At 40.7% G+C, this 23,472-nt stretch overlaps 2 pseudogenes; one reads left to right on the top strand and one right to left on the bottom strand.

Moving 5' to 3' along the window:
* Nucleotides 1–5,475: 5,475 nt before the first annotated feature.
* LOC132676742 (keratin, type II cytoskeletal 7 pseudogene) lies at nucleotides 5,476–17,393 on the bottom strand (annotated as a pseudogene).
* A 4,149-nt stretch (nucleotides 17,394–21,542) lies between these two features.
* On the top strand, nucleotides 21,543–22,046 carry LOC132676731 (ADP-ribosylation factor-like protein 2-binding protein pseudogene; annotated as a pseudogene).
* The last annotated feature ends 1,426 nt before the right edge of the window (nucleotides 22,047–23,472 follow it).

Below are 23,472 nucleotides of genomic sequence, written 5' to 3'. Positions count from 1 at the left end.
CCTTCATCCCTATGCAGAGCCCCATAGCCTCTTCTGCCTATCTCTACCATAGAGACCCTTACCATATTGTAATGAATTCTTTGGTTATATCTCTGGTCTTCTCACTATAATGTTCATGTTCATCACTGTATCCCCAATACCTAGCACAGTGCCTGGAACATATTAGAAGACCTTTATGTTGACAATACCCTAGGGCATCAGAGCCAATTGGTGCTCTCTGGTCAAACTTCTCTCAACTACGTGTTACTGACTCTCAATACCAGGGAAGTCAATAAAAACTCTTTTTAAATATTAAAAAATAAAATATCCTATTAGGCTTAGGATATTTTAATTCATTCATTTGACATTGTGGCCCAAAGATCTGCATTTTGAACAAACATCCCTTGTGATTCTGGGACAAATTTTGCGAAACACTGTTCCAGACCATTTTAAACTTTCACTACATTCCTCATCCATTCCAGTCTTGGCTAGTCTTCTCTAGCTAATCAGCCTCTATAAAACAAGGCAGACATCCCCTACAGTTCTGCTTTGCTGCTTCGGCATTTTGATGCAGATTGCCACTTTCTTAGTTGGATTTCCACAGAGACTTTGAGGCCTCAATTGTTTTGTTGAACTCTACTTTAGAATTTTATGTGATTTTATGTCCTGTGTCAACTCATTCTCATTTTGATTTTTAATTCCCATACTTCATGGTTTCTAATCCCAATTCTAAATCAGCTATCTGAGACTCTCAGCAATATCTCCACCCATGTAATTTTCCATAATAAAACCACAGGACTTCCTGGACCTTGAAAGCCACTCTCTGCCCAAGGTTCCCAAAGGTCTCTTCTACATAAGTTTTTCCTCACATCCACAGTCCTTCCTAAAATGCTGTGTGGTAAGAAGCAAAATGAATGCAAGCTTTGAAGAAAAATTCACCTCTTTTTTAGTTATAAAACTGACATTTTTGTTTCACTTGATGTTGGTTTAAGGGACTGAAATATCTGAGTTCTCTAGCTTCATTAACCACTATCCCATTAAATGTCGTGTCAAGTGAAGAGGAATCCCAAGGCTCTGCTGCTTCCTGGGATGTGGCATGTTTTATCGTTATCCCCCTTGATGAATCCCACTAAATTTGTTTTCTTGTCTGGTTCCCCCAGGAACACAAGTAAGTTAGATCTAGCCTGTTTATACAATATCAAGATGGTCCCAGCAGAATGGCACTCCTAAGAGTTATTTTCAGGCCTCAGTGAATGTCAGTAAGTGATGTGATCAGATGTACATTATCATGTCCAGCCTGTAGAACATTAAAGAAACCCTGCTTATTATCACAGGATGTTATAGGAGTTTTCAACATGAAAAGAAAATAGATTGTTTCCAGGAGTAACAAACTCAAATGTCAACAGGAACCTGGAGGATAATATAAATGTGTGAATCTAGTAGATATAAGAAAATAGGGCTTGGTGGGAATTGTGGGGAAAGGAAAATATATTTCACCAAAAGGTATTCAAATTGAAAAATAAAATTGCTAGAAGTCCCTAAAATATAAAATCTGCTGAACTGCCATCCTGCCACATTAATCTATATTCTTAAAAAGATATATTTGATCCACCCAGTTTTTTTTTTCTTTTTCAACTAGGTATTTTAGTTAGGCTCTAGGTTAAGCTACTGTAACCAAAAAAACCTAAAAATTCAGCGGGTTAAATAAGACAGAACTTTATTTCTCTAAGAGACCAGAAGTAGGTAGACAGTCCACATCATTGGGCAGCTCTGCTCCATGAGCTCTCTCTGGTATCCAAGGTGGTAGAGCAGTTCAGCCATCCTACACACAGGCTTACATCTGTGTGTCAAAGTGTCTGTTCCAGTTGCCACCACTTCTCAAGAGGCAAAAGAAAGAGGGGGAGTAGATTGATTTTAAGAACATGTCCCAAAAGTTGTACAAATCACTTCCACTCAATTACACCACCTCTCCTGGGGCACCCATGAGCACTGATAAAACCCATAGAGGGAGTTGTAATACTAAAAGACAGCAGAGAGTAAGAAATACTGGGAGGTAGGAACAGTTTCTGTCAAGCTAGGTTTTCAGGTAAAGCCAAACCAAGTTTCATAAACCATAAACCTAAATCTTTACCTACTCTTTAAATATGTGTTTATTGGCAAATCAATTCTAAACCAATCAGCTTTTAATATTTGTCATTTAACTCTACATGAAATTCACTCTATAGGACTGAAGAGAACTACTCACAAATTCACTTGAGTAGTACAGTTGTAGAAAAGCAAGAATAACATAGAGAAGGCTGGACGGCATTGAGACTTAAGAGCCTCATTTGATAGGTATAATGAAAACGACCAACTACAATTATTGCTAGAACATTACCTACTATGACAACAACTGCAAAGGAACAAAAGGTAAAAACTAGTCCAATTCAGGGCAAATGCAAAGGGTGAAGGTCTTATTCTCTATTATTTAAGTATCTAATTATTGTTGCTATTACTAACCCATCTTATCCCAAAAAGTAATGATGGAAACACAATGAGGATATATAAATACAGAAGGTAACAAATTAGACCTACATAAGAAACTTTTTAAAAACAAATGTAAGGGTATAAACGGGTCTAAGAAGAAGCTGGCACTGCTTTGATAAGTGACTTTTAGCAGGTGGCAGCTTAGGCCATCAAAAAGACTGATTAGCTGCAAAATTCACAGCATTACTAAGGTTATTTCCATTCAGTTTCTATTCCTTCAGCTTAGTTCTCTGCGTGTATGTTGCATTTTCATGGTACATGACTATCCACGCTGTTGCCTCTGCCTGCACACCATCTGCTCTACCTTCTCTTTAGCACAGTCTCCCCTAGCCCAGGCCAGGCAGTCGCTGCCTTTGGAGGTCTTCCCAGATTTTCCCCAACAGAGTTAGTCATTCTCTTTCATACTCTCACAGTTATATGTACATTATAGCAGTCATAATCTAAACTTATGCTGAATTCCATTTATTTTGTGATGATATCCCCTTCAAAAAGGTGTACATTCATTAAGCATGCTCAATAAATGTTGCTGAATCTGTAAGGAAAAGTATGCATTGCTAGCTGCACACTCTACTGAAAAATGCTCCTCATTGCCCATTCATCCTCACCATCTCTTGAGCACCCCATACTGCACAAGGAGCCATGCATAAGGATGTTCACTGCAACTTTACTTACAACTGTGAAAAACTAACAACCACCTAATTTGTCTATCAGTGAGTAGATATAGACATAAACTACTTAATTCATATGCTAGAATATAATATAGCAATTAAAATGAATAAATCAAAGCACAATTATTAGTCAATGGATTGTCTTTTCACTAAAAATCTAGGTAAATTTTTTTAAAGAAAAATAAATTTAAAAAATAATAAGGACTCTTCCCTTAACCCCAATTTACCTCTAACTTCTGTTCTGTCTTTATTTTTTTTAAGATTTTATTTTTAAGTAATCTCTACACCCAACATGGGGCTCAAATTTACAACCTTGATATCAAGAGTTTCATGCTCTGACTATTAACCCAGCCAGGCATCACTGTACTGTCTTTGTATGGCTTATTCTGGTATGAAGCTCAGGAACTGTGAACAAATTTCCATAAGCAGGAAGACAAGAGCCCAGAGGTTCTGTCCCATACAGTTCTCGAGTTTCTATCACATGGAGAAGTTCAAACCCTACATCTAGATACCCCTGAAGAATGTCTAAGTAATTCTTTGACCACATGTTAGTGATGAAAAAAAGCAAAACTGAGAATGATGCTAATATACTTTAGCTCCCAGAAACTACTCAGAGTACTCAGAGAAAATGGAATTTTAATATGTGGATTTAAAATCCTTAGCAGTTAACTATGCATTCATCCATTGGTGAGTGGAAAAGAATCCACAATGCAGAAAGGAAGACTAGAAAATCTCTACTCTTAAGAGAGAGGGTTCAGTGCTTCCTCCCCTTTAGGGGAGAACATTACACTCAACCCACTTTACCAAATTTCCAGAGTCTAAGGGAAAAATATGTTGGGAAGAATATTCAATGGGAAATCAGGAGATCTGGGCTTGTGATTATTCTCCATTTGCTCCCACCCCAGATTTATTCTCTGCCCTACTCCAAGTTCTGAGAGGCTGGACTCTCTGGATTATTTTACCCAGGCATCCAGTTGGGTTTGCCCAATGGGAGGCACTGACAGGAGATGGGAATAAGGAAAGCAAGAAATTGGGGAATTTCTCCCTCCTTTCCTTCCTGCATTGGTGCCACATTTGGGGCAGTGGCTGTGTCCCTCTACGACAGGTGTCAGGTAACATCTCCCCCAGACTGTGGCTCTCAGAGGATTTAAGGCCTCAGGGAGACAATAGCTTCCTGCTGTCACTAGTTTCTAGGTGCCTGCCATGTGGGTTTCCTTAAGTTTACCCACACCTCTATAAAAATGACCTCATGAAAGTCCCTTCAGTTGAATCATCAGACACTGCCCCTAACAAGCTGCCCCTAACAAGCTGCAAGTGCCAAAACAAACCACTTCTCCATGAGCCTCAGTTTACTATTAAGTGAGGGAAAGACAGATGACATTCAAAGTTTCATCCACCTTGAAGATTCTTCAATCCACTTGATCCTGAGACAGGGTGGAATCCTCAAGTTTTTTCAGCACATCTGTTTAAAGATGCTCCTTTTAAGAGAAAGCTACAGATGTTTGCCTTCCCATTTTCATTCCTTCTGAAGGAAATGTTTCAGCAGAATGAACTTGAGTTGACAGCCTGTTGGGCCAAACATTTTCTTAAATTTCATTTCCCGCCCCTGCTCTGAGTCTTTGCAGAGAGATGCAGGGTGATCATCCCTACTTAGATAATACTCACTGACAGGGACAGCTTAGAGCACCAGAGCCACCAACAAGCTTTTGGAAGCCCAAACTGATTTCAAGTCCCAAAACAACTTTGCTTTCCTGCCCTCTTTGCTCTCCAGTTCTTTTCCCTCTTTTCCAAACTCACCTCCTACTTCCTCCTTCATTTACTACTTCTTATTGACTCCTGTCCTTTGTGTGTCACTTCCCAAGACTATTGGGGGTACAAGAAATACATATGTCTTGGTCCTATAGCCTCAATTGTTTATTCGAAGACCCGAACAGCATCAAGGCTGATCAGCAGCTTCTGAGCCTAATGCCAAGAAGCCTCTACCTCTGCAGGCTATCAGTACTCTACTGGAGTAAGACACCTCAAAAAGCAGTCCACCTGGAATGGATGAGCAGCTGGCAGAAAGGATATCTGGGGTTCTTCCAGCTAGGCACAAGGTAGAGATTGCCTGCCAGAACTGCTGACATGATCTGAATGTTTGCTTAATTTCTATTTGAGCACTCATTCCAGGGCTGGCAGGAAACTTAATTTCAGTCTGTTTTGGCATCCTTCATATCTGTGTCTACAGAGAAGGCTATTTCTGGGTCACCAAGGCACTAGAGGACCTTCTGGTCATCAAGTCATACTTCATAACATGGCCTCTTCAGATCTGAGTGAGCCTCCTTGCTGCTTCTTCAAGGCTGTTCCTCAGACCTTGGATCTTTTTATAGGCCTCCTTGGATAAACCACAGAGGCATTGCCTTCTCAGCACACTTCCAGGAAGAGAGGGCCAGGTTCCTTCTTCAGGATTCACAGACTCCTCTGCTCTCATCCACTCTAAACAGGAATTACAGTCTTCAAAAGGGAGGAAATCCTTCTCCTTCCTGTTTCTGATCAAGACACATTATCCATGCCCTGAATCTTCTCCTCTCTTTGGGCTTAGGCTTTTAAAGGCAAAAGTCAGGATTTCTGTCTTCTGCCCTACCACCTGCTTCCCCTGATTCAATAAGCACAGCACTAGCCCATTGCTTGAATATGGGAAGGAAAAAGGAAGGGGCTGAGAGAGAAATATGAAAATAGATTACACATTCAAAGCTTCAGAGTAACACCATTCTTATCACAACTGATGTATACTTTCTTCAGTTCACATTTTAGCTAATGTCAACCTCCCAACCTCACCTCCACCACTACATAGCTTTAACAATAAGTGTTAAACACTTTCCTTACACAGATAACTTAACAACACAGGGACACATGTTTACTGAGTTTTGTGAGCATTTCCATCGTGCACCCATTCCCAACCAGCAGCCCACTGGGCCCTAGATACAATTGTCGGGGGTCTCTCAAAGCATCCTAGTGCTCTCTTAGACTGGTGCTAAGGAAATAATCCAAACAGCCTGGGAGTGCCACTGAAAGGGAGACAGGGAAAGAATCTTAAACAAAGCTCAAATCAAAAGCACAGGCTTTCCTGCAGGCAGGTTTTGAGTCCAAACTCCCACTTTGCCAACCATGAACAGTGTGATTTTAGGCCTCAGTTCCCTCTACTGTAAAATGTATATAGCAACAGTACCTACTTGCTGCCATGAAACATGAGAGTGTACACAATGCACCATCTTTAGCATTTGAGTGCTCAATAGGTTATCCTTGCCTTCATTAAGACTATCTAGAGGAGCCAAGATGGCAGAACAGCATGGAAGTTTTTTTGTGTCTCACATCCATGAAATACAGCCAGACCAACACTAAACCATACTGCACACCTAGAAAACTGATTGGAGGATTAACACAACAATATGCACAACCTGAACCACACAACTCAGCAGGTACCTCGTGCAGAGAGGTGAACTGGGGGAGAGAGAAGCTGTGGAGGGCAGGGAGCCATTTTTGTGTGTGAAGAGAGAATGGAAATGGGGGGAGAATATGGGAAAAACACCCCCCAACCCAAATGCAGCTGGAGAGAAAGCAGAAAGTGGAAACAGCTGCAGGGACTGAACTAAAAAGGGAGAAAGGAGAAAGGAGAGGGTTTAAATTCCATTAAGACTCTATAAACAGGGGGAGCGCAGAGTCTGAAACACCATAGCTCAATACCTGGTGGTGTTCTGGTGGGAAGAGTGAATCCCAGGAGCAGAGTGAAGTCCAGGGGTCTTTGGTCCACACAAGAGAGGCGGTTCCCCTGCTGGGAGGACACCTGGTAGAGGTGGTGTGTCACCCCCATCTCCCGCTACAGGCAGCGACCCAGTGGATCTGGGAGAACAATCATATTTGCTGGTGCTGGAACAAAGTCGCTGGGGATGAAGCCTGGTGCCAGATGTGTGTTGTGATAGGCCACAATCCCAGAAACACTGCTGCTACATGATCGCGTGAAATTTTTCTGGGGCACGCAGGCTGGCACCCGGCCACAGACTCTGGGCATTGGCAGCAGCACGGTCCTGCAAACGTTCCTGGGTGTGGCCATACCTGGCCATTGCTCAATAAGACTTTCCCACAGAGGGGCAGAACAGGTCAAATCCACAGTTCCTCAAAAATAAGGGGTCAGAAAAAACAGCCGCATCTGAGATAAAACTCAGGAGGGAGGCACTGCATGGGGCTTGGACATGGACTGTGTAAAAGCAGAGAGTGGATGGAAGCCAAAAACAAAGGACAGGTGCTTGATTGCTGATCAGGGAGAACAGAGTTCCGATACTACAGTCTGGCTAGCTGGGTGATGCCATTATCATAGCTCCTGTGCATGCACATACACACCTACAAGCACCACAACAATCCACCCCAGTAAGCTAAGCAGCACCATCTACTGGAGAACAGAGCCGTTACACTAACCCCTGCGCAACTGGGCCAACCTCATTCTTCAGGAACAAGAGTCTCTTCACCTGCTTAGTTTATGGACTATAAAGCAGTTCATAGTTTGATTTCTAGGGGAAATGAAGTAATTTCAGTCGTATTTCAGTCTGTTTGCCAGTCCATCTATTTAATTTCTTTTTTTTCTTTTATCTCTTTTTCATTGGTATTCTTTTTCTTAAATACAGAAAGAGAGAAAACTTATTTTTATCTTCAATTTTTATTAAAATATTTTTCTTTAATTTTTCTCAACTATATTTTTTACTTTTGTGTAAATTTTTCAAATTCTATTTTTCTTCCATCATTTCATTTTATTCTGCTTCAGTGTACTCATTTTTTCAAATTTTAAATGATTTCCTTTTTCTTTTCTTTCCCCTTTTTTCTCTAATCTATCAAGCCCCTTTCAACACCCAGACCAAAACACACCTAGGAAATAACATCATTTATTTGATTTTGTGTGCATGTGTGTTTTTAATTTTTTAACTTTAACATTTTTTTTTAATTTTTATTTTTTTTATTTTTTTACCTCATTAATTCCTTTTCTCCCTTCAAAATGATGAAATGAAGGAATTCACTCCAAAAGAAAAAGCAGGAAGAAATGACAGCCAGGGACCTAACCAACACAGATACAAGTAAGATGTCTGAACCAGAATTTAGAATCACAATAATAAGAATACTAGCTGGAGCCGAAAATACATTAGAATCCTTTTCTGTGGAGATAAAAGAAGTAAAATCTAGTCAGGATGAAATAAAAAATGCTATAACTGAGCTGCAATCTCAAATGGATGCCGCAGCAGCAAGGATGCATTAGGCAGAACAGAGAATCAGCGATATAGAGGACAAACTTCTGGAGGATAACGAAGCAGAAAAAAAGAGGGAGACTAAGGCAAAAGAGCACAATTTAAGAATTAGAGAAATCAGTGACTCATTAAAAAGGAATAACATCAGAATCATAGGGGTCCCAGAAGAGGAAGAGAGAGAAATAGGGATAGAAGGGTTATGTCAGCAACTCATAGCGGAAAACTTTCCTAACCTGGGGAGAGACACATACATCAAAATCCAGGAAGCACAGAAGACTCCCATTAGATTCAACAAAAACCGACCATCAGCAAGGCATATCATAGTCAAAGTCACAAAACACTCAGGCAAGGAGAGAATCATGAAAGCACCAAGGGAAAAAAAGTCCCTAACATACAATGGAAGACAGATCAGGTTTGCAGCAGACCCATCCACAGAAACTTGGCAGGCCAGAAAGGAATGGCAGGATATATTCAACGTGCTGAATCAGAAAAATATGCAGGCAGAATTCTTTATCCAGCAAGGCTGTCATTCAAAATAGAAGGAGAGATTAAAAAGTTTCCCAGACAAACAAAAATTAAAGGAGTTTGTGACCACTAACCCAGTCCTGCAAGAAATTTTAAGGGTGACTCTCTAAGGGGAGAAAAGATGAATGAATGAATGAATGAATGAATGAATACCAAAAGCAACAAATATTAGAAAGGACTAGAGAACACCACCAGAAATTCCAACTCTACAAGCAACATAATGGCAGTAAATTCATATCTTTCAGTACTCACTCTAAATGTCAATGGACTCAATGTTCCAATCAAAAGACATAGGGTAACAGAAAGGATAATAAAACAAGATCCATTTATATGCTGTTTACAAGATACCCACTTTAGACCTAAAGACACCTTCAGATTGAAAGTAAGGGATGGAGAACCATCTATGATGCTAATGGTCAACCAAAGAAAGCCAGAGTAGCCACTTAAATCAGACAATCTAGACTTTAAAATAAACACTATATCAAGAGATGAAGAAGGGCATTATATCATAATGAAGGGGTCTATCCACGAAGAGGACCTAACACTGTAAACATTTATAGGCTAAATGTGAAGGCAACCAAATATATAAATCAGCTAATCACAAACATAAAGAAACTCATCGATAGTAATACCATAATAGTAGGAGACTTCAACACCCCACTCACAGCAATTGACAGATCATCTAATCAAAAAATCAATAAGGAAACAATGGCTTTGAAGGACACACTGGACCAGATAGACTTACCAGATATTTTCAAAACATTTCATCCTAAAGCAATGGTATATACATTCTTCTCCAGTGTACACATTCTCCAGAATAGACCACACACTGGGACACAAATCATCCCTCAGCAAGTACAAAAAGATCGAGATCATACGATGCATATTTTCAGAACACAATGCTATGAAACTCGAAATCAACCACAAGAAAAAATTTGGAAAGGTAACAAATACTTGAAGACTAAAGACCATCCTACTAAAGAATGAATGGGCTAACCAAGAAGTTAAAGATTAAATTAAAAAGTACATGGAAGCCAATGAAAATGATAACACCACAACCCAAAACCTCTGGGACGCAACAAAGGCAGTCATAAGAGGAAAGTATATAGCAATCCAGGCCTTACTAAAGAAGGAAGAAAGATCTCAAATGCACAACATAACCTTACACCTTAAGGAGCTGGAAAATAAAAGGAAATAAAACCAAAAATCAGCAGAAGACAGGAACTGATAAATATTAGAGCAGAAATTAATGCTATTGAAGCAAACAAACAAAAAACAATAGAACAGATCAATGAAACCAGAAGCTGGTTCTTTGAAAGAATTAACAAAATTGATAAACCACTAGCCAGTTTGATCAAGAAGAAAAAGGAAAGGACCCAAATAAATAAAATCAAGAATGAAAGAGGAGAGATCACAACCAACACAGCAGAAATAAAAACAATAATAAGAGAATATTATGAGCTATTATATGCCAATAAAATAGGCAATCTGGAAGAAATGGACAAATTCCTAGAAACGTATACACTACCAAAACTGAAACAGGAAGAAAGAGAAAATTTGAACAGACCCCATAACCAGTAAGGAAATCGAATTAGTAATCAAAAATCTCCCAAAAAACAAGAGTCCAGGGCCAGATGGCTTTCCAGGGGAATCTTTCCAAACATTTAAGGAAGAGTTAACACCTATTCTCTTGAAGCTGTTCCAAAAAATATAAATGGAAGGAAAACTTCCAAACTCTTTCTATGAAGCCAGTATTACCTTGATTCCAAAACCAGACAGAGACCCCACCAAAAAGCAGAATATTGACCAATTTCCCTGATGAACATGGATGCAAAAGTCCTCAACAAGATATTAGCCAACCGGATCCAACAATACATTAAAAAAATTATTCACCATGACCAAGTGGGATTTATACCTGGATGCAAGGCTGGCTCCATATCCATAAAAGACCATGTGATTAATCACAACAATAAAAGAAAGGACAAGAACTTTATGATCCTCTCAATAGATGCAGAGAAAGCATGTGACAAAATACATAATCCTTTCTTGCTAAAAACCCTCAAGAAAGTAGGGATAGAAGGAGCATACCTAGAGATCATAAAAGCCATATATGAACGACCCAATGCTAATATTATCCTCAATGGGGAAAAACTGAGACCTTTCCCCCTAAGGTCAGGAACAAGACAGGGATGTCCACTCTTGCCACTGTTATTCAACATAGTATTGGAAGTCTTAGCCTCTGCAGTCACACAACACAAAGAAATAAAAGCATCCAATTTGGTCCGGAGAAGGTCAAACTTCCACTCTTCACAGATGACATGATACTCTATATGGAAAACCCAAAAGATTCCACCAAAAAAACTGCTAGAACTGATTCATGAATTCAGCAAAGTTGCAGGATATAAAATCAGTGCACAGAAATTGGTTGCATTCCTATACACCAACAATGAAGCGACAGAGAAATCAAGGAATCGATCCTATTTACAGTTGTACCAAAAACCATATACCTAGGAATAAATCTAGCCAAAGAGGTGAAAAAATCTACACACTGAAAATTATAGAAAGCTTATGACAGGAATTGGAGAAGGCACAAAAACAATGGGAAAAGATTCCATGCTCCTTGATAGTGAGAACAAATATTGTTAAAATGTCGATACTACCCAAAGCAATCTACATATTCAATGCAATCCCTATCAAAATAACACCAGCATTCTTCACAGAGCAAGAACAAACAATCCTAAAATGTGTATGGAACCAGAAAAGACCCCAAATAGCTAAAGCAATCTTGAAAAAGAAAACCAAAGCAGGAGGCATCACAATCCCAGACTTCAAGCTATACTACACAGCTGTAATCATCAAGACAGTATGGTACTGGCACAAGAACAGACACTCAGATCAATGGAACAGAATAGAGAACCCAGAAATGGACCCACAAACATATGGCCAACTCATCTTTGACAAAGCAGGAAAGAATATCCAATGGAATAAAGACAGTCTCTTCAGCAAGTGGTGCTGGGAAAACTCGACAGCGACACACAGAAAAAAGAACCTGGACCTCTTTCTTACCCCATACACAAAAATAAACTCAAAATGGATGAAAGACCTCAATATACGGCAGGAAGCCATCAAAATCCTTGAGGAGAAAGCAGGCAAAAACCTCTTTCATCTTGGCCACAGCAACTTCTTACTCAACATGTCTCTGGAGGCAAGGAAAACAAAAGCAAAAATGAACTACTGGGACCACATCAAAATAAAAAGCTTCTGCACAACGAAGGAAACAATCAGCAAAACTAAAAGGCAACTGACAGAATGAAAGAAGATATTTGCAAATGACATATCAGATAAAGAGTTAGTATCCAAAATCTATAAAGAACTTATCAAACTCAATACCCAAAAAACAAATAATCCAGTGAAGAAATGGGCAAAAGACATGAATAAACAGTTCTCCAAGGAAGATATCCAAATGGCCAACCGACACATGAAAAAAAATGCTCAACATCACTTATCATCAGGGAAATACAAACCAAAACTGCCATGAGATACCACCTCACACCTGTCAGAATGGCTAGCATTAACAACTCAGGCAACAACAGATGTTGGCAAGGATGCGGAGAAAGAGGATCTCTTTTGCATTGTTGGTAGGAACGCAAGCTGGTGCAGCCACTCTGGAAAACAGTATGAAGGTTCCTCAAAAAATTTAAAATAGAACTACCCTACGACCTAGCAATTGTACTACTAGGCATTTATGCAGGGGATACAGGTGTGCTGTTTTGAAGGGGCACATGCACCCGAATGTTTATAGCAGCACTATCAAGAATAGGCAATGTATGGAAAGAGCCCAAATGTCCATCAATGGATGAATGGGTAAAGAAGATGTATAGATAGATAGATAGATAGATAGATAGATAGATAGATAGATAGATATGTAGGTAGATAGATAGATAGATACACACACACACAAAATGGAGTATTACTCGTCAATATATATACACACACAATGGAGTATTACTCAGCAATAAAAAAATGAAATCTTGCTATTTGCAACTATGTGGATGGAACTAGAGGGTATTATGCTAAGTAAAATTAGTCACAGAAAGACAAATATCATATGACTTCACTCATATGAGTACTTTAAGACACAGAAGAGATGAACACAAGGAAAGGGAAGCAAAATATAATATAAAAATGGAGAGGGGGACAAAACGTAAGAGACTCTTAAATATGCAGAACAAACAGAGGGCTACTGGGAGAGATTGTGGGAGGGGGGATAGGCTAAATGGGTAAGGGGCATTAAGGAATCTACTCCTGAAATCATTGTTGTACTATATACTAACTAATTTGGATGTAAATCTTAAAAAATAAAAAATTTAAAAAAAGATTATCTAGTATATGTGCCCCAAACTCTTCTGAAGCTCTTCTGGCCCCTTCCTGTCCATGGGGATCTAAAAAGACATATTGGTTACAAAAAAGACAAAGCAGACATATGGTTACAAAAAAGACAAAGCAGAGGTATCTAGGTGGCTCAGTCGGTTAAGTGACTCTTGGCTTCAGCTCAGGTCATGATCTCATAGTTCATGAGATCAAACCCCACATTGGGCTTTGTGCTGAAAGCACAGAGCCTGCTTGGGATTCTCTCTCTTCCTCTCTCTCTCTCTGCCCATCCCTCTATCTCACTCTCAAAATAAACAAACTTTAAAAAGGAAAAGCAAGTAACATGGTGCCCATGGTGCAATCTCAGGAACCAGGAATACTACATTTGGTCTCCCAATGACATGTCAGGTGATAATTCACTAGACATTGCATTGGACGTTACTAATGCATGTACAGCTTCACCAGCATAATAGAAGCACTCTCAATCCCAACGTGGAGGGTTGCAGAAGGCTCTTAGAAAGCATGATGCCTAAAACCAGTCTGGAAGAAAGAGTTGAAAGTTTCCAGGTGGGTTGGAGAGATGAGAATGAGGGAGATTCAAAACAGTAACTTTAGAGCATGCAAAGTAGAAAGTGAAAATGGAAGTCAGGTCATAAAGAGCCTTGAAGATCATACTGAGAACTTCAGACTTTATTCTGAAGCTACTAGGAAGTCACCAAAGGATGTTAAGAAGTGAAATAGTTAGATTTAATTTTAAAAATGAAATCTGGTGTTAGTGTGGGAAATGAGTAGGAAGCAGAAAGACCTGTAGTAGGAAAACAGATAGGAAGCAATTGTAGTAATCCAGGTAAGAGGTGATAGTGCTCCAAACTAAGTCAGTGGTGATGGCAAAGAGAGGGTGCATAATAATAATTATAATAGATAATATTTTTGTTTCCTATATGTCAGACACTGTTCCAAGGCCTTTTTATGGGTTAAGTCATTTAAAGTTCATCTAAGCTCTTTCTGTCAGGTTTCTTTATTATTCCAAATTATCAGATGGGGAAAATGAGGCAGGGTCACACAGACAGCAAGCACACAGAGCCAGAATTCCAACTTGGGCAATCTGCTCCAAAGTTCTAACCATCATCCTGTGCTCCTAGGAGATTAATGGAAGGAATTACCAAATTGGTTGTGGAGTTTTGATAGAGGGAGAAGTCAAGGGTTATGTCTAGTCTTGGATAACTGAGTTGATAATGAAGAAAAAGGAATTGCAGAGGATGATGGACTTGTTTGGGAGAACGTGACTTTCACACGCCCACTAGACATCTAAGGAGAGATGTCAAATAGGCAGTTGGCACCTTGGCAACTGGAGGGAGACTGTGTCTTACTCACATTTAAGTCCTCAGCACCTCAACTGTTAGTAGGTACTTAATAAGTGTGCATTCGATGACTGGAAATTTGGGAGTCATCAACAGAAACTATGAGAGGACTTGTGATCACTCAGGAAAAGAATATAATGTAAGAAGAGAAATGGATCAGTGGTAGATTCTATCTGAGAAAGAACCAACATCTGAGGAGTACACACAGTAAGATCAGCCACAAGGGTGTTCATTCAACGTATTTTAAATCCTCCATCTATAAAATATGGAAAGCAATACTTCCCTCCTTACCTGGTGGTGAGGAAAGGAGGGTGACAAGATAGGAAATAGAAAAATTATCAGCATTGATTAAAATTATCAACAGTTTATAACTAAGCATCTAATCTGCTATGAGAAAATACCCAGCAAGACTTCTAAATAAAAGGATGACTTGGACAGTGAAGAACACGAATGAGGGGAGGATAGAGTCTGGCTGGCCAGTGCAAACCCTACCAGGCTCTGCCTATCACACAAGGCATGACTTGAATCCCACCCCTGTCAGAGACTTTTCCTGCCCACTTCACTTACTGATGGGACCTTGTACAGACACAGCATCCCTGAAAATGTACACTAGCTGGGTTCATTACAAAGAAAGCCAGGCTACTTCGAATCCATATTTAGCTGCAAAAATCCCAAACCAGTGATTTCTGGGATACCAGAATTTAGGATAAAATGAAGATTATTGAAAAATATATATACATACATACATACATATTTAAATTTTTAAATGTTTATTTCTTTTTGAGAGACAGAGAGTGCAAGCGGGGCAGGGGCAGAGAGAGAGGGGGACAGAGGATCCAAAGCAGGCTCTGCACGGACAGCAACAAGTCCGATATAGAACTCAAACACATGAACTGCAAGATCATGACCTCAGCTGAAGTCAGACATGCAACCAACTGAGCCACCCAGATGCCTCTATTGAAATATATTTTTTAAAGGAGTTTGTATTATTTTTAATAATGTTTACTATCCATTCACTGATAAAAAGGTGAACCAGTACTTGATTTTTCCCACAGACACATAATACTTAGTGGCATTCCCACCAATATATAACATCTCTAGACATTTGATTTTATTATTCCTAAGCAGGTAAAGTTTATTACCATCATTTGGTTTTGGTTTTTGTTTTTGTTTTGGGGGGTGTTTTGTTTTGTTTTCCAGAAAGGCTGCTTTATTGGAAACTATTCTGACATCATTTTTCAGACTCCCTGGCAGTCTTGGGCCCAGGGATGGGAGCCCTCCTATGACCATGGGGGGGCAGGGGTAGGGTCTCCACACACCAGGGCTCATTTTCCTATAGCTCCTGTGAATGGCAGCTGAGGACTTGATGGAATAGGACTTGATGGTCCCAGGCCCTCCACCGCGGGAAAAGCTCAGGGCATTGCCCTGCATGGCTCCCCCAAAGGCCAACATGACCAGCCCACTGCCACCTCTGCCAGTGGAGTTCACCACAGAGATGTTCACACCTCACACACCATCTCTGGCCAAGTGGCTCTCCTTGCCCTCCAGCAGCTTGCAGTAGGTGGTGATCTCAATGTCCAGGGCCAACTTGACGTTCATGAGCTCCTGGTACTCACACAGCTGCAGTGCCACATCCTGCTTGGCTTGCTGCAGGGCAGCCTCTAGCTCCTCCTGCTTGGCATGTGCATCCTTGAGTGCCAGCGCCTCCCCCCCACCCCCATTCTTCCTCCTTAGCAACGGCAGCCTCCAACACAGCACATTGGTTCTTTATATTGTTGATATCAGTCTGCAGCCTCTGAATCTCACAGTTCATCTCCAGAGTCTCCATTGGGGTTTTCCAGAGGTCATCCTCGTGCTTCCTGGCCTGGGCCTGGAGGGTCTCAAACTCGGTCTGGTACCAGGCCTCAGCCTCAGCCTGGGTGCATACTTGGCCTTTATCTCCGTTATGATGCCATCCAGGTCCATGGACAGCACCACAGATGTGTCCAAGATCTGGGAGTGCCTACTCTGGCTCAGACAAGGTCTTGAAGAAGTTGATCTCACCATTCAAGGCATCCACCTTGGCCTCCACCTCCACCTTGTTCATGCGGAAGGAGTTCACATCCTTTTCAGCAGCATGAACTCATTCTCAATAGCCATTCAACAGTTAATTTCAACCTCCTACTTGTCTTAAAGTCTTCCACAACATCCTGCATGTTTCAAAGATCTGCCTCCAGGTGGCCCCCGTCCAGCTGCAGCAACTCAAGCTGCCTCCACAGGCCAGCAATGTGGGCCTCAAAGGTATCATGGAGATGGCTGCTCTAGGCTGACTTCTGCTCCTACAGCAGGGCCTGCTTGGTCTCCAGCAGCTTGTTCTGCTGCTCCAGAAACCACACCTCATCAATGAAGGAGACAAACTTGTTGTTGAGGGTCTTGTTCTGCTTGTGCTCCTCCTGGTACATCTGCTGGATAGAGGGGCCTATGTCCACCTGCAGCAGAGCCAAGCAGATTCTGATTGATGGTGACCTCACAGATCTCAGTGCTAACTGGACACCTCTAGGCTGAGAACAGGCATGGCCAAGAGGCACCCAGACCATAAAGGTGGCTGTTGGTGAAGTTTCTGGGGCTAAGGAGCTCAGGTGCACCTGGGTGGCCCACCCCAATAAAGTGATGGAACTGGAGCTGAAGACCTGGGAGCTTAAGTATGTAGACATGCTGGCTGGACCAGACTGGACATAGTGGCAGGTACAAGGGAGCCAAACTCCCTTACCATCATTTGTAATGGGTCAGTCAGATGCAGAGTTGTCAGATATACCAAATAAAAAACAAAATGCCCAGTTAAATTTGAAATTTAAATAAATAATTTTTAGTACAAGTATGTCCCAAACGTTACATGGCCTGACACGTACATAGAACTAGACATCCTATTTTATTTGTATCTATTCTAATAGCTATGATCTTCTTTTTGTAGGATTCATAACATGAATCTGTCTCAGAGATTTGAAGCCCTCTGGTGTGGCAGATAAAAGAGCTCTATCCTTGCTGGTTAGGGACTAGGTCTGCTGAGGTGAGAGCAGGCTGGGTGGCTGGTTCATATATAAGATGCAGCCTGGATCTCTGGTTCTCCATACTCACTTCTCCTCTGAGCTCTCAAACCTACCAGGAAATCCCAAAACTCTGACAAAGAAATAGGTTGGACAACTTGAACATCAGCTCTGAGGGTAATAACAACTCCTTTTTTACATTTGTATTCCATGCTGAATTCCCCTCTTCTACTTTTAGCTTTATTTACCTTTATTTTCTGTTTTGCTTCAATTCTCTGAGAATTCCCTGAACTGGTGAAAAGTTCTCTGTGGACCCAGCAGAGTGGCCATTGTGAAACTAAAGAGAAGCTGATCCTGTGCTCAGTCCACAGACAGACAAAACTTTGCTTCTCACTACACCCAGATGTAGATATAGATATAGATATAGATATAGATATAGATATAGATATAGATAATTGTCAAGTTAGCTAACATACGAGGTATGCAGTGTGCTCTTGGCTTTGGGAATAGATTCCCACGATTCATCACTTAGATTCAACACCCAGTGTTCATCCCCACAAGTGCCCTCCTCAATGCCAATCACCGATATTCCCCACACTCACACCCTCATCAACCCTCAGTTTTTCTGTATTTAAGAGTCTCTCATGGTTTGCCTTCCTTTCTATTTGTAACTATTTTTTTCTTTCCCTTCCTCCAAGGTCTTCTGTTCAGTTTCTAAATTCCACATAGGAGTGAAAACATGATATGTCTTTCTCTGACTGATTTATCTCACTTAGCATAATACCCTCCCGTTTCATCCACGTTGTTGCAAATGGCAAGATTTCATTCTTTTTCGTTGCCAAGTAGTATTCCATTGTGTGCGTGTGTGTACATTTGTATACACATACACACACACACACACACACACACATACATACCACATCTACTTTATCCATTCATCAGGTGATGGATATTAGGCTCTTTCCATAATTTGGCTATTGTTGAAAGTGCTGCTATAAACATTGGGGTACATCTGTGCCTATGAATCAGCACTCCTGTATCCTTAGGATAAATTCCTAGCAGTGCTATTCCTGGGTCATAGGGTAATTCTATTTTTAATTTTTTGAGGAACCTACACACTGTTTTCCAGAGTTACTGCACCAGTTTTTATGCCCACCAACAGTGTAAGAGCATTCCCATTTCTCCACATTCTGGCCAACATTTGTTGTTTCCTGAGTTGTTAATTTTAGCCATTCTGATTGGTCACTACACCCAGATTAGAAGCAAGGAGACCATCTTTCAAACCATCATAATCATCCATATATGAATTATGTATTGTTCTAAGACATTTACAAAAGTATCCACGTGTCTATCCACCTCTTCACAAGTTCTACCAACAATTGATACTGATCACCTTATTTTACTAATAAAGCAAAACCAAACCCCACCTCATGGAAAGGTACTGGTGTTGGAACAAGGTCAGAGTCCCACTTAGTGACAAGCAAAGACACAATAATTATGGTGGTTTTTGAACACTCAAGTCTTTATGCACCAGGCTGTTCATCCTCACTGAACATAAAAAGCCTGTGTTTGCTCTTTGTGTTATTATCAAGGTGTATTATCTTTGGGTATTATCAAGGTGCTCTTTAGTTCATAATGCTTTGAATAAAGAAAATTTTAAAATACTCTTTTTGCCCCTTCCATTCTCTATACTTCATATGGTTCCTTCCATTCCTTGTCCTTAGGATTTTATCACTATCTGTAAAGCCAAATCACATTCTTAAGATTTTCCAGGATGGTCTCAAGGACTCAGTTCTCAACAGCTAGTAAAAGAATTCATTCTTACATCTGTTGACCATATGTCAACACCAAATCTATGCTAGGTGTTTCATATCATATAAGCATTTTATAATGCATATAGGACAGAAACTCCTATGTGCAAGGTACTGAACAAAGACAGTTAACACTTCACAAAACAAAATTAAAAATACATTATTGTACTAAAAATTAAAAAGACAATAAATGTTCCTTGAAGTTTAAGTTCAGTTTTATAAGTTCAGATAACTGCTAAATTGATAATCTTGATACAGATGAAAGAAGGAAACATGTTTTCTCTTCTCCCTGGAGAGGAAAATGCATTATCTTCTCTTCACAGCTTTCAGGTACCTGACACCTGAACTTGGCCTTGGGCCAGTGAGTGACTCACTTACTCAGTTACTGCCAAGGTAATGAAAGGGTCTTTTGTTCCATCAGTTGCAAGTTTTTGCAAGATGTTACACAGAAACACAGTTTAGAAATGTCAGTGGACACCACCCTCTCAGTAAGGGAGCCCAGAGTCCTGGGGCCTCATGGTGGCTCATACTTGGTCTCAGATAGTCTATCAAAGAGGCAGTGTGAAGAGATCCAGGCTCCAAGACTCCTAAGCCAAGTTGAGAAGAACTGCCCAGGTAATGGCTTTGGCTCTGCTGGAACATTCATCTAGGCAGAGATAGCACAGGGGAGCTTGATGGCACAAATCTTCATTTAGGCAGCAACTTGACTTAATTATGCAATTTCAGTCAAATTATTCAGCATTTCTGAGCCTCCCTTCTTCCCCCTCAGGTGATAACAAAGATCCTGAACCACCGTCGCTCAGCTATTCTGAGGGATAGGTAACATAATCAAAGGATGTTCAAGAAGACATAAAATGATAGCCTTAAACTATTCAGCCTTCATTTTACCTACCACTATGTCCCTAAGACCACATCAAATCCAGAGCACATGTTTGCTTCAGAAGACTTTTTTGGGAAAATTTCTGGGAACAGATGAAGTTCAGGTGAAAGAGGAGGTGAAGCATTTAGGATATATATTGATGTAGATAAGGGTTTTTGTTTTGCCTTCTTTTCTTCTATTTTGGTTTCTTAATGATATGACCTTAAACTAGGTGATTTTTTTTCACATTTCTTGGTCTCCATTTCAATGTCTGTAACATAAGAAATTTCCACTTGAATGCTCGATGAGTTTCATGAAGCTAACTGTACTGAATCAAATTCTCCAAACTAGCCCATGACAATGGCATCAGTAACTCCATGCTGTAATGGCTCATCCAGACACTTGGGTTCTGTCTCCCTTGACTCTGCTCTCTTATACCCCACATCCAATCCATTTACAAATCCTGTTGGCTCTACCCCCAAAACAACCACAATATCCAACCATGCTTCCCACTCTCATGAAATTCCTCTGTAATAACTGGAACTCATTATCCTCTATCACCTCTCCCTGAAGAATTGAATCATCTCTAATTGCTCTTTCCACTTTTCCCTTGTTTGTCGCTTTTTCCCAGTAATTTCCTAAACCCTCTGTATCTCTGCCTGAGGATCCTGATGGTAAAGTATGAGACAAAGGTTTCTGTGTCCCAGAGAGCAGAAGTAAGGAATAGACATTGAAATAGGAAAGGAGGTAGAGTCAACAAAAGAAAAGTGTAACTCAATCAACTGATGCTTTGTCCTCAGGGGAACTTGTAAGGGGCACCATGAATACATCTCAGAACCATGCACCTGGGAGAAGGGAAAAAGCATTAGCTTCTGTCTCCCAGTGATCAATGGATGCTCCAAAGGCCTGTTGTCTACCCACCCACCTGCCAAATTGGGTAGTACACGTGTGAGTCTAAGGGGATGTCCTATACAATAGCCTTAGAGGAGCCCAGGGCAGGACAGTAGGTATGTGGCACAAGCCAGCAGTGAGGCTTGGTTGGGAGCAACCCCAGTGTGGGTAATGGAGGCCTCACAGATGCATATTGGGCTCTTGGCTGGGCCCAGCTGCACCCAGGGTAGGGTCCCGCAGGTGATTGCAGCGACAGGGATGGATGTAGAGGAAGAGAGCTTTGCGCTGTCCTTCTCTTCCACCTCCAATGCAGAATTTGATGCTGTGATCGGATATTTACAGGACTTTATCATGGATGATGAGTTCCAGTTATTACAGAGGAAGTCTATGGACAAGTACTATCAGGAGTTTGAAGACATGGAAGAAAATAAACTCACTTAAGTGCCTATTTTTAACAAATGTATGTCTTTACTAGAAAAGTATATTGAAGAACAGCTGCTGGAGCAGATTCCTAGATTTAACATGGTGACTTTCCCAACAACTCTATAGCACCATAAAGATGAAGTGGCTGGTGACACAGTTGACATGCTGCTCACATTTACAGATTTTCTGGCCTTTAAAGAAATGTTTCTGGACTATAGATCAGAAACAGAAAAGTGGGAACTAGATTTAAGCAGTGGTTTAGTGGTGACTTCATTGTGCAAATCACCTTCTCTGCCACCTTCCCTGCGTGACCTGCACGCAGGTCTCTGCGTGACCTAGGTCCCACCATCAGACAATGGGATCTTTCTGGACATTGCCAGCCCAATAGACTGGAAGAGGCTTTGGCTAATGTGACAGAATACATCTTGGAAATACTGACTCTGTTCCTCAACTCTTCATTAATTTTAAGTATTGACGGGTCAGAAGACAATCATCTAACCCTCCTGGGACCCTGAAGCACCTTCTTGTCTTCAGTAATCCTAGCACTCCTCCCCCAAGTAGACCCCTCTCTCAGGCCTCTGAGTCAGGCTCCTCTGGAGCAAGTCCAAAGCCAGCATTCCACCCCGGCCCCTTCCCCAACATACATATTGGTAGGTCAACAGCATTTGGAAGAACCCACCACTTCCAGCCCTCTTTGTCTCAGCAGGCTCCACATGTCCACCAGGCCTTTTGTGTGCTCACAGCTTTCTACATGCATCAGTTTCAGTCCCACAGCCACAAAGGGGTTTTTGTCTGTTTGGGAACATTTCTCTAGGGTGTTACTCAAGCCAGCTGAGCTTTCTGAAGCAGCTCCCTTTCCAGCTAGTATTGGCTATAGGAATCAACAGAGAGAGAGATCCCTTACCTGAAGCTACATATGAAAATCAGTTCCTTGTCTTACACTTGTTAGTCCTTGTATCACTGTCTTCTGCTAGCCCTGATGTAGTCTGTTTCTAGAGTTCTCTTTAAAGAATTTTTAGAAAAATATTTTTATAGATGAATCCTCAGGCTAACCTAGTGAATATAATCTTGGAGCTTCCATGACTACCCACTTAAAGATCAAGTTATTATATGTTGTGTGCTTTTTAGCTGTTAGTTCTACGAAAGCAAAAATGCTTTCTGTGTTGGAATTCTTATTTCACTGGGTACCAGTGAGTGTGTTCTTATGCTAGAAGTATAAAAGATCTCTCTTTCTTACGGCATGTTACGTGTACAGGTTTGCTAAAATCCTTTCTGTATAATCAGTTAGTTTAGGTTTTCTGTTGGGGTAAAGGCTCTGTAGTTCCTTCCTCCTATCAAAATGTCCCTACCAAGTGTCCCCAATGTTCCACTGGGCTGGCTCAGCACAAGTAGGAAATAGCAAACAGCTTTGCTGGTCATCAATGCTTTTATTTAGCATAATGTTTCATAGAAATTACTGACCAGAAAACATGGATGTCACATCTCTAGAAAGAAAAAACATAGTATTTCAATTCTCAATGTGTACCTTCTATATCTTTCAAGTAGAAATAAGACTCTATACTGACTCCAATCAGCTCTTCTGGTTTTAAAGTATAAGCTATAGACTATATGTATTTCTGTAACTGATGTGTGGTGCTTGTTAAATACTTTTGTGCCATGAGTAAACTTTAAAAAAAGAAAAAGACAAATACCATATGATCTCACTCATATGTAGAATTTAAGAAACAAAACAAGCAAGCAAAGGAAAAGAGAGAAAGAGAAACCA

The sequence above is a fragment of the Panthera onca genome, chromosome A2 (assembly GCF_046562875.1).
Source record: "Panthera onca isolate mPanOnc1 chromosome A2, mPanOnc1 haplotype 2, whole genome shotgun sequence".
Taxonomy (NCBI): Eukaryota; Metazoa; Chordata; class Mammalia; order Carnivora; family Felidae; genus Panthera; species Panthera onca.
The sequence above is the reverse complement of the archived record's forward strand: the minus strand, read 5'-3'. Positions and strand labels throughout refer to the sequence as shown.